The sequence below is a fragment of the Rutidosis leptorrhynchoides genome, chromosome 2 (genome assembly GCF_046630445.1).
Source record: "Rutidosis leptorrhynchoides isolate AG116_Rl617_1_P2 chromosome 2, CSIRO_AGI_Rlap_v1, whole genome shotgun sequence".
Lineage (NCBI taxonomy): Eukaryota > Viridiplantae > Streptophyta > Magnoliopsida > Asterales > Asteraceae > Rutidosis > Rutidosis leptorrhynchoides.
In genome coordinates this window covers 4,288,924-4,308,638 of record NC_092334.1, presented here as the reverse complement: position 1 = coordinate 4,308,638, position 19,715 = coordinate 4,288,924, and the positions used below count along the sequence as shown (strand labels likewise).

At 26.1% G+C, this 19,715-nt stretch overlaps 1 pseudogene; it reads right to left on the bottom strand.

The window, feature by feature from the left end:
- Positions 1 to 208: 208 nt before the first annotated feature.
- LOC139894440 (glucosamine 6-phosphate N-acetyltransferase-like) lies at positions 209 to 18,288 on the bottom strand (annotated as a pseudogene).
- Positions 18,289 to 19,715: the final 1,427 nt, after the last annotated feature.

Below are 19,715 nucleotides of genomic sequence, written 5' to 3'. Positions count from 1 at the left end.
TAGCATATGTATAAGATCCTGTGCTGTTAGTTATTGTGTTGCCTATGTTTCTATCAAGTTCGAAATCATCTTAAAATGCAAACAGCTTTAGCTGTTGAGCACCTCAAAACAGCGTAAGTTCTGGTAGCTTTCATATTAAAATGAAATCACTTTGGGTGTGCGTTGCTTGAACAATAAACATGACATTGTAACAAGTTTCCAAGTGAATTTAAGCAATTGTAAACTTGACAAGAAAAGCTGTTCTTGTTGATTGAATGCTACTTTGTAGCTTACCACGATGAGCGTCAACTTCTGTTAAATTTTGCAAAAAATCATTATAAAATTAGAACGTTAGATCAGATCATTCATGCTGATATGTGAAATCAAATGAACTCAACTTCCTTGACCTCATTTTCAACAACTATCAGTGTTTCAAGGAACAAACATTAAAACTATCAATTATGATAAACAAAAGGGGAAAGAGGGGGGGGGGGGGGGGGGGGGGGGGGGGGGGGGGTGAGCGATACCACGGTTGAGTATTTATACCTAAACATGTGATGTAAAAAAATAAAAAACGCAATAATATATATAAGTCAGACAAATACTTGACCATCTGTATTTCCTTCTCTTTAAACCCACATTTCTCATAAAAAGCCTTGTTATCAGTGCTACAATCAAGAATCACTTTATAACAACCCGCCACACGAGCATGATCTGCAAGAAAGTCGACAACTTTCTTGTGACGACCCAAAAATTTCTGACCAAATTTAAACTTAATCTTATTATGAGTTCGACACGATAAGCAAAGTCTGTAATGTTAAGTCTCAAAATTTTGGAATTATATTTATATAATCAATTACTCTGTGACCATGCCCGATGATTCACGAACAATTGTGTGTAATTAATTATGTAAATAAAAATATAAGGGTATATATTAAATTGAATGAATATAATACCATTCAATCTTTTGAATTAAATGTGTAGAGTAATATACAAAATAAATAAGATGTTGTTAAAATAAATAATATATATATATATATATATATATATATATATATATATATATATATATATATATATATATATATATATGAATCTTGTACACAATAAAAAACCTTGTTATCAGTGCTGAAGCGACCCGTCCTAATCCATCTGGACGAATACATTACATTTGGTTACATCGCGAGGTACTTGACCTCTATATGATACATTTTACAAACATTGCATTCGTTTTTAATAGACAAACTTTTATTTCATCGAAAATTGATGACATGCATACCATTTCATAATATATCCAACTATAATTGACTTAATAATAATCTTGATGAACTCGACGACTCGAATGCAACGTCTTTTGAAATATGTCATGAATGACTCCAAGAAATATCTTTAAAATGAGCAAATGCACAGCGAAAGATTTCTTTCATACCTGAGAATAAACATGCTTTAAAGTGTCAACCAAAAGGTTGGTGAGTTCATTAGTTTATCATAAACGATCATTTTTATCATTTTAATAGACCACAAGAATTTCATTTCCAGTTCTCATAAATATACGTCCCATGCATAGAGACAAAAATATCATTCATATAGTGAACACCTGGTAACCGACATTAACAAGATGCATATAAGAATATCCCCTATCATTCCGGGAAATCCTTCGGACATGATAAAAACTAATTCGAAGTACTAAAGCATCCGGTACTTTGGATGGGGTTCGTTAGGCCCAATAGATCTATCTTTAGGATTCGCGTCAATTAGGCGTGCACTAATTCTCAAAATTAGTGATGTTCCCTAATTCTTAGGCTACCAAGCAAAAAGGGGCATATTCGGCTTTGATCATTCAACCATATAATGTAGTTTCGATTACTTGTGTCTATTTCGTAAAACATTTATAAAAATTGCGCATGTATTCTCAGCCCAAAAATATAAAGGGTAAAAAGACAAATGAAACTCACCATACTGTATTTTGTAGTAAAAATACATATGACGAAACTGAACAATGCAGGGTTGACCTCGGATTCACGAACCTATATCATTCATATATGTATTAAAACATATTCTTGTACTCGAATAAATATGTATTATTATTAGTGATGTAATTGTTTTATTTATTAATTTATAAGTTTCATTATTTATATATTTTCATTTTTGTACATAATAATATTAATATAGTTAAGTTATGTAGTTTAAATATGTTTTTGTATATATAATCCTTAATTATATACTTATAACCTTAACAATATCTTTAAAATCTTTATTTTTATAATCATAATAATTCTAATGATATTGATAATACTAATAATAATAATAATAATAATAAAAATAATAATAATAATAATAATAATAATAATAATAATAATAATAATAATAATAATAATAATAATAATAATAATAATAATAATAATAATAATGATAATGATGATAGTAAAGATGTTACTTTTAATGATACTATTAGTTTGAACAAAAACGACAGATTTGAAAATAATGTTACTTTTAATAATAATAGTATTACTAATAATACTAATACTTTTAATTATGATAATAATAATAATAACAATTATGATACTTATAATAATATTTATAATGTTAAATTGTATTATGTTCATAATAATGTTAATAATAATAATAATGATCATAATTTTAATAGTAATACTACATATATTAATATTAGTAATAATAACAATAATATTAAGTAATGATAATAATATATGTAATAATAACAATTTTAACAATAATAATTACCACTAGCAATAACAACAACAACAACAACAACAACAATAATAATAATAATAATAATAATAATAATAATAATAATAATAATAATAATAATAATAATAATAATAATAATAAAAAAAGAAGTTATACCTCAAAAGAATAGGATTTAAAAAAAATGCCACTAGCAGGGTTTGAACCCACAACCTCCCGTTCACAACTAAACACTGCTGACCATCACTCCGCTTCTGTTTTTCTGTTTTAATACCCTTTCAATTATTTAAAACCCGTATTCTTTCTGTTTACTTTCTTCTTCCTCACTAAAAGAATAAACAAATCGACCAGAGTACTAAAATCATTGCAGCAAGTTTTTATCATCTATTTTCATTAAATCAATATCATCATCATCGTATCCTCTATCATCATTATCATCACCAGGCATCATAATACCTCATCATTCTTATCGTGAATCATCACAGCTCATGAATATCGATCATCTTCAACATAATATGTATAAAATTAGCGGGTATGGGTTTGTGGTGGCCCAATAGCAGCCCATTAACAAGTACTATCATGAGACCAAGTTCACAAGCCCAACTATTTTATTAATCCATGTAACATTATCGGTTTTTGATTAAAAAAATGAACCAGGAACGTAACCCTTTTCCAGCTGAAGTCGGCTCCCAATATAATTAATCATAATAATTCAACAAGTGAGTGGGGTTAGTTGGCTTTAATATTTGTCGGCTATAATGAAAAGAATTCTTAAATAGAGTTATCGATTTGAATCCAAAAGAAATCGTGGGTCTTGAGTTTAAATGGCTGTCGGCCAGAATGGAAGGAAAAGAAAAGATGTACAATCATCACAACAACTTTATCATCTCTTAGTGGTTTCATCATCCTCCTTTCATTCCTTACCTTTTTCGTTATTAATATATATATAAACCAATTTATCATCTCTTCGTTATTAATAGGAGGTAGGATCAGAAATGTAATGCAGTCGAATATGATGATTTTATGTTGGTGATTTGGCTGGTTAAAACAGAAACAGGAAAAGTATTGCATCTGCAGCAGGGATCGATGATTGGGTTTGAAGTGGTTATCGTTAGTGATGTTAAGGGAACGGGTTAATGGTGATCAAAGATGATTTTGTCGACTAATAGCACAAACAAAAAGAAGTCATATCCAGTGCAGGAAAGGTGGCGGATTCACTTGAAGAAGAATTAAGGTTCGGTGATGGGTTTCGATATGATGAGTTTTGGTTTTTGTTGTTCACGAAGAGAGAAGCAAGGAGATAGTGTAGTTGTGGTGATCGAGAGTGATTTGTGGTGGCGAAGTAGTGTTAGATTAATTGCTAAACTCATTAGCTGTAAAAGGTATTTTGAATTTGTTAGTTGATAATGTAAGGTTAATTGGTTCCCTTTTACTACTGGAATTGATCAGATTAATTAATATTTGAGTGTCGACAGGTTTACTCACTCAGGTACGAAAAGGAAGAAAGAGTATAAAAAAATAAAAGCTGATATCAACCCCTAACTGATTTTGGATACAAGTGTGTTTGATTTCGAAACTTAATACAGGATTGGGGACAAAAACAAATCAGAGTACAGTTGGATTGACAAATTTTGATTCTCTAATTGTACGCAAGATTTTATATATAATTTTTAATAATATTAATAATATAATTAATAATAATAAATATAATATTATCAAATAATACTAAAATTTGATATTAATAATATTATTAAAGATAAATGTAATAAATCGTATTATTTTCTAATAACTATAATAATAATAATAATAATAATAATAATAATAATTTATATTAAAAATAATATTTCTTAATGATAATAGTAATAATATCTAATAATAATAACTGTAAATAATAATAATTATAATAGTAATTATAACATTGATAATAATATTATTATTGATAATATTAATAAATTAATTTTTATTTTTATGATAACTATAATAATAATAATGAATATAAAAGTAATAATAATAATGACCAAAATCATAGTCTTATTACTAAATATAATAATAATGATTTTAATATTATCATTAATAATAGTAATGAACATAACAATTATATTCTAACTAATAATGATACTAATAATACTAATTTTGATAATAATGAAAGTAATATTAATAATATAAATGTTACTACAACAACTATATTTTTATCTTGCAATTTTAATATATTAATCTTACATGTTATAATATTTTATAATTATATCATATATTTTATATTTTGGTACATACAGAATATTTATTATTTATATCTTCCAATATATTACAATATCCATATAGTCAATAATCATATATATAATTCACACACACACACACAGACACACACACAGATATATATATATATATATATATATATATATATATATATATATATATATATATATATATATATATATATATATATATATATATATATATATATATATATATATCTGTGTGTGTGTCTGTGTGTGTGTGCGTGTGTGTGTGTTTTTAAGTATCAAGTTTTAAATTATCTTAAGTTATCTGTCATAATACTAAATCACATATTAATTTAATTGATAATGTATAATTATTTACATATATACTTATTTATATATACATCTTTATTTACAACAATTGTTCGTGAATCGCCGGGAATGGTCAAAGGGTAAATGCATTCGTGAATGTAGTTCCAAAACTTTTTGAGACTCAATATTACAGACTTTGCTTATTGTGTCGAAATCATATAAAGATTAAGTTTAAATTTGGTCTGAAATTTCAGGGTCATCACAAGTGCTACAATCAAGAATCACTTTATAACAACCCGTCACACGAGCATGATCTGCAAGAAAGTCGACAACTTTCTTGTGACGACCCGGAAAATTCTGACCAAATTTAAACTTAATCTTATTATGAGTTCGACACGATAAGCAAAGTCTGTAATGTTAAGTCTCAAAATTTTGGAATTATATTTATGTAATCAATTACCCTGTGACCATGCCCGATGATTCACGAACAATTGTGTGTAATTAATTATGTAAATAAAAATATAAGGGTATATATTAAATTGAATGAATATAATACCATTCAATCTTTTGAATTAAATGTGTAGAGTAATATACAAAATAAATAAGATGTTGTTAATATATATATATATATATATATATATATATATATATATATATATATATATATATATATATATATATATATATGAATCTTGTACACAATTAATATTATATGTATGTTTTAATATATAATATATATAAATGTAAGTATATATAATAATTTGAAATAATAAAACATAATTTAAATATTTGTAAAATAAGATAAATAAATAAGTGTAAATTAAAATGAATTTATATATAAATATATATGATTTCCATGTATAATCATTATTATATGCATATTGTTATATATATCAAATTTGTTATTAATAAATATTCTATAAAAGTTATTATATAATATATGATATGATATTACATAACTAATAATATATAATGCAAGTTAAAAATATAGTTGTTATATTAAGATTATTATTACTTTCATTATTATTATTAATACTAATATTAATATTAATAATTAACATCAGTATTAGTTATACTATTATAGATAATATATAGATATGAAATTTAATGCATTTAATTTGTTACCTTTACTAATATTATTATTACTTTCATTACTATTATTAGAATATGTATCTAATATTAATAACAGTGTTATTATTATTATTTTGTATAATATATAAATATAAAATTTGATATAATTGATTTGTTATATAACTACTATTATTATTAGTATTATTAGTAATGTTGTTATCATTATTCATATCGTAATCAGTTGTAGATTACAATTTTAGTTACTACAAATGATTATGTATTATTATTATTATTATTATTATTATTATTATTATTATTATTATTATTATTATTATTATTATTATTATTATTATTATTATTATTATTATTATTATTATTATTATTATTATTATTATCTTTATCAAGATTATTATTATTAATATCATTATTATTATAATTAGTAGTAAAAATTATAATTTTGGTTATTATGTTTATTATTAATGTTATTACTAAAAATAATCATTTTTATTTTAGTTATTATTATCATTATCATTAGAAGTCTTTATTATTATTATAGTTATCTTTATTAGTATAAATAATACAAATTATTATTATGAATAATATTATATTCATCATTTTTATAGTTAATTATAATTATAATTACTATTAATTTTATTATTATTAGTGTTATTATTATTAATATTAAAAATGATACATTTTATTATTATTAACACTAATAAAACTATTATTACCATTTTATTTTTTTAGTGTCATTACATAGTTATTATTAATATAATTGTTATTATTATTAGTATTAGTGATATTATTATTATTAATTATTAATATACTTAATTAGTTAATACTAAATATATATAAAATATAAATACAGCTATATAAATCACGGAATCAATTTCATATCTCGATCATGCTTTATTGATTTGTTTTCTGTCTACTACTTTGTTAAACATCACATTCAGCTCGTACAAATAAGATTCGATCCATATAGCAAATTCCAAATTTTCGTTATCCGTCAATTTCATACTTTTATTTATTATTTTTTTCTGCCTGTAACCAGTCGAACGCCCATTGTATAAATCAAACACTTAACTTGTGTTGTCTCATATTAATTTTTTTCTGCCTGTAACCAGTCGAACGCCCATTGTATAAATCAAACACTTAACTTGTGTTGTCTCATATTAATCCAGGTGATTATTACTCCACAACTATCAATTATCAATTACAGTTTATTTTATTTGAAAAATCAAGAATGAAGCCGAGGACCTCTGTTCTTACTTCAATTTACAAAAAGCTCGATTTTAAACAACTTTCAAAATCTGTTAATGAGGTGTTGTTAGGAACCCTCCAGTCAAACTACTTGCATAGTCTGAGCCCAATTCCTCTTAATGATTCCAAATTTTGAGGTCAAACTTCAAATTTAAAAAGTCAACTGAATGTTCTTCATTAAAATTCGAATTCGCTTTTGTGTTTCAAGTTAAATTGGTTATTCACAAAGTTTCTAGGAGGAATTTACTACTTATTTCATGTTGGTACTTTGATCCAAAACTATCTAAATTTTAAAATCGCGTAATGAGTTCATGGTATATATAACGAGCTGCTGTGACAGTTTTTTTTTAAAAAAAATTCTCTTTTTGTGTTTCTCGTTTCTGATAAATCAAAATACCACAAACAATCGGTTAAGTTTCAATTACAAATCGTAAATCAATTTGTATTGCTGTTATGATTATGTAAAGGTCCTGTCGAGTGGTTGAAGGAAGAAGGTAATGGAAACAAATCGAAATAAGAATAAATAGATTTAAGAGGTGGTTTAATTCAAAAAAAACAAGGACAGTGGAAGGGTAAAGTTTGTTGTTCGGTGAGCGTGAGTTCTCGGGTTCGAATCTCGTTTGGGGCAATTCTTTTTAGAAAGGGATTATAAAGGGTATACATCTCTATATTTTTATTATTATTATTATTATTATTATTATTATTATTATTATTATTATTATTATTATTATTATTATTATTATTAACTGTTGTTAATATTAATTATTATTATTCTAATTATTATTATTGTTGTTATTATTACTAGTATTATATTTAGTAATATTGTTATTATCATTACAAATACAAGTATTATTATTATTATGATTATGATTATTACTATTAGTGTTATTATGAAAATAACACAATTTATTGTTATTTTCATTAATATTAGCATTAGTACCATTTTTAGTACTATTATTATTTTATTTATTAACAAAAAATATTATTAATATGAATATCATTAGTAGTAATGTTATTATCAATATAATTAAATACAACTTTTATTTATATTAAATATTATTATCTATATAAAAATATACTTATAAGTATATTACATATAAGTATAAATTAATTAGATCGACAATCTTTTTATAAATATCCATATATAACAAATTAAGTATTTTTAATATATATATATATATATATATATATATATATATATATATATATATAACTATATTGATAATAATCATTTTCAAATATATATATATATATATATATATATATATATATATATATATATATATATATATATATATATATATATATATATATATATATATATACAAATTAATTACATAATATACAAAGTTATAATAGTTCGATTACGAGTATATGTTTTAATATATATGCGAATGATATAAGTTCGTGAATCCGATGCCAACCTTGCATTGCTCAGTTTCGTCGTATGAATATTTTTACTACAAAATATTGTAGAGTGAGTTTCATTTGCTCCCTTTTTAAATGCTTTTGCAATATATATTTTTGGGACTGAGAATACATGCGCTTTTATAAACGTTTGACGAAATAAACACAAGTAATTGAAACTACATTCTATGGTTGAATTGTTATACCGGATATCACCCTTGTTGAACTTGGTAGCCTAAGAATTGGTGTTTATTATAATTGTCACCAATTGACGTGAATCCTAAAGATAGATTTATGGGCTTTGACACGCCCCAGTCAGAGAATTTGAACTGCTTTAGTACTTCGATGTTTGTATGTTTGGAGATATTCTAGATGCATTTTGTTAATGTCGGTTACCAGGTGTTCAATCCATATGAATGAATTTTAAACACTTATGAGTGTATGATTATTGAATAAATGAAATCTCGTGGGCTATTAAAATTATGGAAATGATGGATTACGATAAACTAATGAACTCACCAACCTTTTAGTTGACACTTGAAAGCATGTTTATTCTCAGGTTTGAAAGAAATCTTCCGCTGTGCATTTGCTCATTTTAGAGATATTAGTTGGAGTCATTTATGGTATATTTCAAAAGACGTTGCATTCAAGTCATTGAGTTCAATAGAGATTATTATTAATTAAATGACGGATTAGGTCATTTATAGGTTGGATATTATGAAATGGTATGCATGCCTGTCAACTTTCGATGTAATGAAAGGTTGTCTTTTAAAAACGAATGCAATGTTTGTAAAATGTATCATATAGAGGTCAAATACCTCGCGATGTAATCATATGTTATTGTATTCGTCCTTATAGATTGGGACGGGTCGCTTAATGTGGTATCAGAGCGGTGGTCTTAGCGAACCATGTCTGCATTAGTATGTCTAACTGATAGTTGTTAGGATGCATTAGTGAGTCTGGACTTCGACCTTAGTTGCATGTTAAAAGTTTTTGCTTATCATTTCTTATCGAAAATTACCTACTTATCATTCTTAAGTCTTGACACATCTTACTGCATTGATTGCATGAATAGTGTATAGACAAAGCTCATATCTTAGCGTATCTGCTAATTCATATCTTAGCGTAACTGTTACTGTAGATTTGCCTGACATATTCCGTAAATTCCTCCGTAATCTACGAAATCTTCTGTACTATACATAGATATTCTATATAATTAGAATACCATCCGATAGTCAGAAATCTTTTTATATCAAAAAATCTTTATTCAATCGTATGAAATGGAACTCGTCACTAGTTCAAGTCCCTCGGATTTCGATATGGAGTTTCACTCGAGTTCCGAAAGCAGCGTCACCATAATGAATCAACCAATCATCCATCCCCAATTCATCTGATAGGTTCGTAGTCTACTTAATCATTGGAGACAAGAAGAAGGCGATCCCTTCCATCCACCACATTGCCCTCTTGACGATGAACCTGAAGCACTTACCGGCGAACCTGTCCGAGACACCATTTTCTCTCTCATTTCCAGAGTGTCTCGTCACGACTACATATTATCTCAAATTCTAGATCTTATTTATCCGCTCGTTCCCAATCACCAATCATCCCGGAGTAATCGAAGAAGTCAACGAGCTTAGTGCCCAAATAATGATTTTGGAGAATATAGTGCAAAACGTACCAGCTTCAGCAACATCACCGGCACCAACAGTACCACCAACATCAATACCAGTACCACCAACAACCCAAGTTTCAACATCACACGTCTCAACATCTCATTATGCACCTCGAGCATAATAATCGTTCTACGAATCGTTCTACATCATTTATCTTCGTTCTGCATGACTATTATGTAATTTCTAATGTTTTAGAGATTATATATTCTAGTTCTAACGGTAAATCAAATGAGATTAATATCATATTAACTCATTAAATCCATGATTACATCTGAAGAAAAAATATATGTACATATGTTTTCATAAAGATTGTAATTAAAAATTCTTTTGTACAAACTGTTAATGGTGAAAATATTTTAACGGGTAGGTAATACCCGAGGAATGTTTAGATTTCACATTAATAAGTGGCACTGTACATTCTTCGAATCTGATTCAAAGGTCAATTACTATCCTACTTACATCCACAAGATATACGAATCCGTTCACCATAAAATAACCATTTTCATTCAATTTCATATTTGAATTTTGACTTACCAAAATCCAACAAGTGGCATAATGAAGAAAACATTTGACAAAATAAAAATTGTTAGAAACAAACAAATTAACTATGAGAAATTTTGTTAAGAATCCACGCTAACAAAATCCTAGCTAACTGTTCCTAGCTAACTGTTAATTCCTTATTACATATATTTATCGCAATTTATTTATCGCACTTTTAATTCTCGTAATTTTATTTATCGTCATTTAATTTCTGTTATTTACTTTACGCACTTTATTTATCGTCATTTTAATACTGTTATTTACGCATTTTAAATATCGGGACACGTATACAAGGTTTTGACATATCATATCGACGCATCTATATATATTATTTGGAATAACCATAGACACTCTATATGCGGTAATGTTCGAGTTAGCTATACAGGGTTGAGGTTGATTCTAAAATAATATATATACTTTGAGTTGTGATCGAGTCTGAGACATGTATACAATGGGTCACGATACGTATTAATTAATTCGAATATTATATCAAACTATATATGAATTATTGAATTACTAACTGTGGACTACTGACTGTGGACTACCAACATTGGACAATTAAAATGAATTAAAATATTGATTATAACATATGAAACTAAACAATTCTTCAAGTTTGCCACTTGATTTCATCTTAAAACCTCATTTGTATCTTGACGATTACAATCTGCGTTCAAACCTTTCATGATTCTTGAAAACACCTCAATCGAGAGGATGAACCAACCGCACTTCATCTACAGAAGAAAAGATCGATGTATATAGTTATGCACCTGAAAATACTCGGAACTTGAGTAAATGTTTAACATGTACCTGTGCTAGCTCCTTTGGCGTTGTTATTACCGAAAATAACTCTGTAATCCCTTTCTAAATTAGACAATTTTGTCACAGCTCCAGCAAGTTAACTTTGACTTTTCAATTGTACCAGCAACCTCATTACTCTTTGGCTTAAAACTCTTCGACAAATCACTATATTTATCTATTGAAGTCTTATCTATTACTCATCCGCATATTGTAACGAGAATTGTCATATCAATCACCGAGAATCAGCAATCAATATTTTTAAATCTCGCAGCATGTCTACATTAACAGTTATATGTATACATATAACCTTTATCTCTTAGAATTATGAATTTTCATTCTGAAATTTTGAAAAACACTCTAGTTTACGAAATCAGATCTCTAAATTCTGAAAAAACTGAATGAAGCAACAGAAACTGTAGACAACCGAAACAGTTAAAAGTTTGATGATAAAGAATATGTGTTGGCAAAGCTCAGAAAAAGTTTAAAACTGGAAAACGGATTGAGCAAACCATGAAGGAGACTCTGAACAAATCACAAGGACTAAACTTGTACATAAAGAATCCAGATGATTCTGTTTCTGATGAAATCTTTAGCGAATACCTTGTTCTGTAATTGTTCTAAATCATTGTGAATGAATTTCTTCATCACATTTTGATTGTAGAATTATAAGATATTATCGTATCTTTCATTATAAATATCCTCAATATTTCTGAAGATATCTTCATAAATATTCTCGCCCGATATTAATTATCTCTCCGTGCTATCTGTATTATATCATAAAAGGAAACTGTTTTAGTTTCTATATTCTGTGAACCTTCAAATTTAAAATACGAATGTTTTTGAAGAAGTGTTGGGAACTGAAGCATGAGTTAGTAAAATATAATGACACTTGATCAACGTGATTATATTACGGTAAGTCATGCCGAGTTTCTAATGAAACTTGATGATTCACAGACCATAACGTCATCATGTGCCATGTAACACGACTCTTGCATTCTATCTAATCCATAAACATATCAATAACATATTGTCTTGATAGTCCTATCTTTTCCCTTGAATGCTGGTAATTTGACAAGTCAGATTGTGCTATTACCATTTCTTTCTTAGAACATTAACTATGTTCATTCCGAATTCCATATCTACGAATTCTGGACCATTACTAGCTTTACTAGAGGTCGAGGAGAGAATAAAAAGGCAAAGAGCTCCAAAATACAAGAGAAAATATAAAGCCCAATAACAACACGGAGGTTACAAACCGTGGATATTAATACGAATAGCAATATAAAGACACGGTAGAATTAAGAATAGTATCACCCCAAGGTAATAGTAGAAGTAAACAGATTTTTTTGGTGGAAGACTGAAAAGAAGGATGACAGAAATGATAATTAGGAAAATATCAAGGATTAGAACGGAATTAAGCATTTTCACAATCTTTGAGATGTATGAATTAAGAAAAAAAGTATAGGAATGGTGAGAATAATAGAACGGAAGAGTTTAATTTATAATGGAAATATCAGACAGAGTAATCGAGGCAGATCACCGTATTTAAGTATAGAGATCTTAATTTCCTTATTTGCCAAAGAATAAAATCTTTTAAATTTCGAAGATTTTCTTTAAATCCCTTGAATTCCAGAATTCAACCAAGACAACGTCAAAAGTTAAGACGAAACTTTATTCCTTCAATTCACTCTTTTGTGATAGCTTCATTCGTGCTCTTCGAATAAACGAATTGTTTTATCCATATTACTCAATGATGATAAAACTCTATTTACCAACTCATATTCGTCATGAAAACATTTTTATTGTTAGCCATGACCACCTCACTCAAATTTCAGGACGAAATTTCTTTAACGGGTAGGTACTGTGACGACCCGGAAATTTCTGACCAAATTTAAACTTAATCTTATTATGAGTTCGACACGATAAGCAAAGCCTGTAATGTTAAGTCTCAAAATTTTGGAATTATATTTATGTAATTAATTACCCTGTGACCATGCCCGATTATTCACGAACAATTGTGTGTAATTAATTATGTAAATAAAAATATAAGGGTATATATTAAATTGAATGAATATAATACCATTCAATCTTTTAAATTAAATGTGTAGAGTAATATACAAAATAAATAAGATGTTGTTAAAATAAATAAATAAATAAATAAATATATATATATATATATATATATATATATATATATATATATATATATATATATATATATGAATCTTGTACACAATTAAATTTATATGTATGTTCTAATATATAATATATATAAATGTAAGTATATATAATAATTTGAAATAATAAAACATAATTTAAATATTTGTAAAATAAGATAAATAAATAAGTGTAAATTAAAATGAATTTATATATAAATATATATGATTTCCATGTATAATCATTATTATATGCATATTGTTATATATATATATATATATATATATATATATATATATATATATATATATATATATATATATATATATCAAATTTGTGATTAATAAATATTCTATAAAAGTTATTATATAATATATGATATGATATTACATAACTAATAATATATAATGCAAGTTAAAAATATAGTTGTTATAATAAGATTATTATTACTTTCATTATTATTATTAATACTAATATTAATATTAATAATTAACATCAATATTAGTTATACTATTATAGATAAAATATAGATATGAAATTTAATGCATTTAATTTGTTACCTTTACTAATATTATTATTACTTTCATTACTATTATTAGAATATGTATCTAATATTAATAATAGTGTTATTATTATTATTATTTTGTGTAATATATAAATATGAAATTTGATATAATTGATTTGTTATATAACTACTATTATTAGTATTATTAGTAATGTTGTAATCATTATTCATATCGTAATCAGTTGTAGATTACAATTTTAGTTACTACAAATGATTATGTATTATTATTATTATTATCTTTATCAAGATTATTATTATTAATATCATTATTATTATAATTAGTAGTAAAAATTATAATTTTGGTTATTATGTTTATTATTAAATTAATGTTATTACTAAAAATAATCATTTTTATTTTAGTTATTATTATCATTATCATTAGAAGTCTTTATTATTATTATAGTTATCTTTATTAGTATAAATAATACAAATAATTATTATGAATAATATTATATTCATCATTTTTATAGTTAATTATAATTATAATTATAATTAATTTTATTATTATTAGTGTTATTATTATTAATATTAGAAAATGATACTTTTTATTATTATTAACACTAATAAAACTATTATTACCATTTTATTTTTTTAGTGTCATTACATAGTTATTATTAATATAATTGTTATTATTATTAGTATTAGTAATATTATTATTATTAATTATTAATATACTTAATTAGTTAATACTAATTATATATAAAATATAAATACAGCTATATAAATCACGGAATCAATTTCATATCTCGATCCTGCTTTATTGATTTGTTTTCTGTCTACTACTTTGTTAAACATCACATTCAACTCGTACAAATAAGATTCGATCCATATAGCAAATTCCAAAATTTCGTTAGCCATCAATTTCATACTTTTTTTTTCTCTGCCTGTAACTAGTCGAACGCCCATTGTATAAATCAAACACTTAACTTGTATTGTCTCATATTAATCCAGGTGATTATTACACCACAACTATCAATTATCAATTACAGTTTATTTTATTTGAAAATTTAATTTGAAAAATCAAGAATGAAGCCGAGGACCTCTGTTCTTACTTCAATTTACAAAAAGCTCGATTTTAAACAACTTTCAAAATCTGTTAATGAGGTGTTGTTAGGAACCCTCCAGTCAAACTACTTGCAAAGTCTGAGCCTCCAATTCCTCTTAATGATTCCAAATTTTGAGGTTAAACTTCAAATTTAAAAAGTCAACTGAATGTTCTTCATTAAAATTCGAATTCTCTTTTGTGTTTCAAGTTAAATTGGTTATTCACAAAGTTTCTAGGAGGGATTTACTACTTATTTCATGTTGGAACTTTGATCCAAAACTGTCTAAATTTTAAAATCGCGTAATGAGTTCATGGTATATATAACGAGCTGCTGTGACAGTTTTTTTTTTAAATTCGCTTTTTGTGTTTCTCTTTTCTGATAAATCAAAATACCACAAACAATCGGTTAAGTTTCAATTATAAATCGTAAATCAATTTGTATTGCAGTTATGATTATGTAAAGGTCCTGTCGAGTGGTTGAAGGAAGAAGGTAATGGAAACAAACCGAAATAAGAATAAATAGATTTAAGAGGTGGTTTAATTCAAAAAAAAAAAAAAAAAACAAGGACAGTGGAAAGGTTAAGGGTGTTGTTCGGTGAGCGTGAGTTCTCGAGTTCGAATCTCGTTTGGGGCAATTCTTTTTAGAAAGGGATTATAAAGGGTATACATCTCTATATTTTATTATTATTATTATTATTATTATTATTATTATTATTATTATTATTATTATTATTATTATTATTATTATTATTATTATTATTAATTGTTGTTAATATTAATTATTATTATTCTGATTATTATTATTGTTGTTATTATTACTAGTATTATAATTAGTAATATTGTTATTATCATTACAAAATACAAGTATTATTATTATTATGATTATGATTATTACTATTAGTGTTATTATGAAAATAACACAATTTATTGTTATTTTCATTAATATTAGCATTAGTACCATTTTTAGTACTATTATTATTTTATTTACTAACAAAAAATATTATTAATATGAATATCATTAGTAGTAATGTTATTATCAATATAATTAAATACAACTTTTATTTATATTAAATATTATTATCTATATAAAAATATACTTATAAGTATATTACATATAAGTATAAATTAATTAGATCAACAATCTTTTTTAAATATCCATATATAACAAATCAAGTATTTTTAATATATATATATATATATATATATATATATATATATATATATATATATATATATATATATAATCATTTTCAAATATATATATATACAAATTAATTACATAATATACAAAGTTATAATAGTTCGATTACGAGTATATGTTTTAATATATATACGAATGATATAGGTTCGTGAATCCGATGCCAACTTTGCATTGATCAGTTTCGTCGTATGAATATTTTTACTACAAAATATTGTAGAGTGAGTTTCATTTGCTCCCTTTTTAAATGCTTTTGCAATATATATTTTTGGGACTGAGAATACATGCGCTTTTATAAACGTTTGACGAAATAGACATAAGTAATTGAAACTACATTCTATGGTTGAATTGTTATACCGAATATCGCCCTTGTTGAACTTGGTAGCCTAAGAATTGGTGTTTATTATAATTGCCACCAATTGACGCGAATCCTAAAGATAGATCTATGAGCTTTGACACGCCCCAGTCAGAGAATTTGAACTGCTTTAGTACTTCGATGTTTATATGTTTGGGGATATTCTAGATGCATTTTGTTAATGTCGGTTACCAGGTGTTCAATCCATATGAATGAATTTTAAACACTTATGAGTGTATGATTATTGAATAAATGAAATCTTGTGATCTATTAAAATTATGGAAATGATGGATTACGATAAACTAATGAACTCACCAACCTTTTGGTTGACACTTGAAAGCATGTTTATTCTCAGGTTTGAAAGAAATCTTCACCTGTGCATTTGCTCATTTTAGAGATATTACTTGGAGTCATTTATGGTATATTTTAAAAGACGTTGCATTCATGTCGTTGAGTTCAATAGAGATTATTATTAATTAAATGACGGATTAGGTCATTTATAGGTTGGATATTATGAAATGGTATGCATGCCTGTCAACTTTCGATGTAATGAAAGGTTGTCTTTTAAAAACGAATGCAATGTTTGTAAAATGTATCATATAGAGGTCAAATACCTCGCGATGTAATCATATGTTATTGTATTCGTCCTTATGGATTGAGACATGTCGCTTCATTTCTTTCCTAATTGCAACCCTCTTGCACTCGAATCAACCACAATGTCTTCAACATGTCCAACTTTCCCACGGTTCCTTATAAATTTCTTCTCGATAAACACACTTCCAGTTGCAACTATCTTAGACAGACTGACGTCTACAATCACACATATAACATGATCATCGCCGTATAATCTGACCTCTTCAAATCGTTTTTGGAATTCTTCATCTGATACAGAATCACATATTGTAAGTTGTTGTAGCTTCATGAATCCCTTGTTCTTGTCTGTTATCTCCAATTTTCTCACTTTATATCTTTCTTCATCGCTAGAGGCCGCACCGTTTAGCATCATTGTCAGTTATAGTTTATATAGAATCTATTATAAAAAAATAGAATAAATGAATTATCACATCCAACGTTATTATAAACAAGTACTTCTTTTGTTACAAAAAGAAGTTGCAGCAAGTTTGTTTATTTGCACTATCAACCTACCATTCAACAGTCTTACATATTGTTTTCTTGTTCATAAAATGGATACAATTGAGGTAAGAAAAATTAAGGCTATAGTTTAACATTGATGAAGGTATGTTACTACTCAGATTTCATTTTCCTTTTTGAAACGTATCTAGACAGACAATCTTATCAACAATCGGGAATTTCATTAAGTATAGTTAAACATTTCTATTTTTTATTAGAAGCATAAATATGTAACTGCATTTGCTTACATCATTTATTCAAAGGAAGTTGATGTTTTAACACCACTTTTGTTAGATCCACCCAAAGTTCCTAAAATATTCTTAAATGAAGTCTTATACAAATTTCTTGTTACTCCAGTATTTATTTGGAAAATAGCATTAAATCAATTAATTAAACCATTAAAACTATCAAATGGGCCATAGACAATTTCTGCCCAGAAACAGAAATACTACAGAACTAGCTACAGCCTACAAGCAAATTGTAAGGCTACACAAGTAGAATTCGAAGCCGCTAAACTCATATAATCCAGATTAGCCGTACAACAAAAAAATCTGTGGAAAGTTAAATGTAGGATATCATACATATCACTGTAAATCAGACATAGAAATTTAATGGTGACGATTTATTATATAGAATATAGAACAACTTAAACACTCAGAATAATTTAGATGCTAGAAACCTAATTTCACTTTAATACGACAATCAAATCAATAAGATTTGAAGAAATAAAAAACAATAAGTCGGAGTAATTAAGAAAAAGGTAGAGGAACCTTAGATGTCAAACACTTGGATGATAGATTAAAGAGACGACGACATTAGCTGTAATGACGATTAACCCCTTAAACTAAACTACACTTGGATGTAAAGTTTTTTTTTTTTTTTTTTTTTTAACGGCTATATCGAATTGAATACTCTCATTTGTCATCCACACACGCGATATGAGGAATTCAAATTCACGACGATATTGAGAGTACCATCGAAGATTGAGAAAACCCCTTAGAGACCTTCCAAAATCTCATTAATGTTGGCAGTACTATCAAATATTTGAAATTCTCTGCATAGAGTGAGGATCGAACCTGCGTTGGCAGTACTTCAAGTAGGATCCCACCCCCATACCACTAAAGTCAAGCTTATTCCATAATTGATTTCAAACCGATTAAACCCGAAGATCAAATAAAATGAAAACAGAAAAATGAAACTGAATTTAAATTCGATTATCGATTCGATTCCAATTCGGTTTTTAAATTTGAATTCAGTTTTCAGTTTTTATTTTTCGAATTCAAGGTTTAATCGAAAATC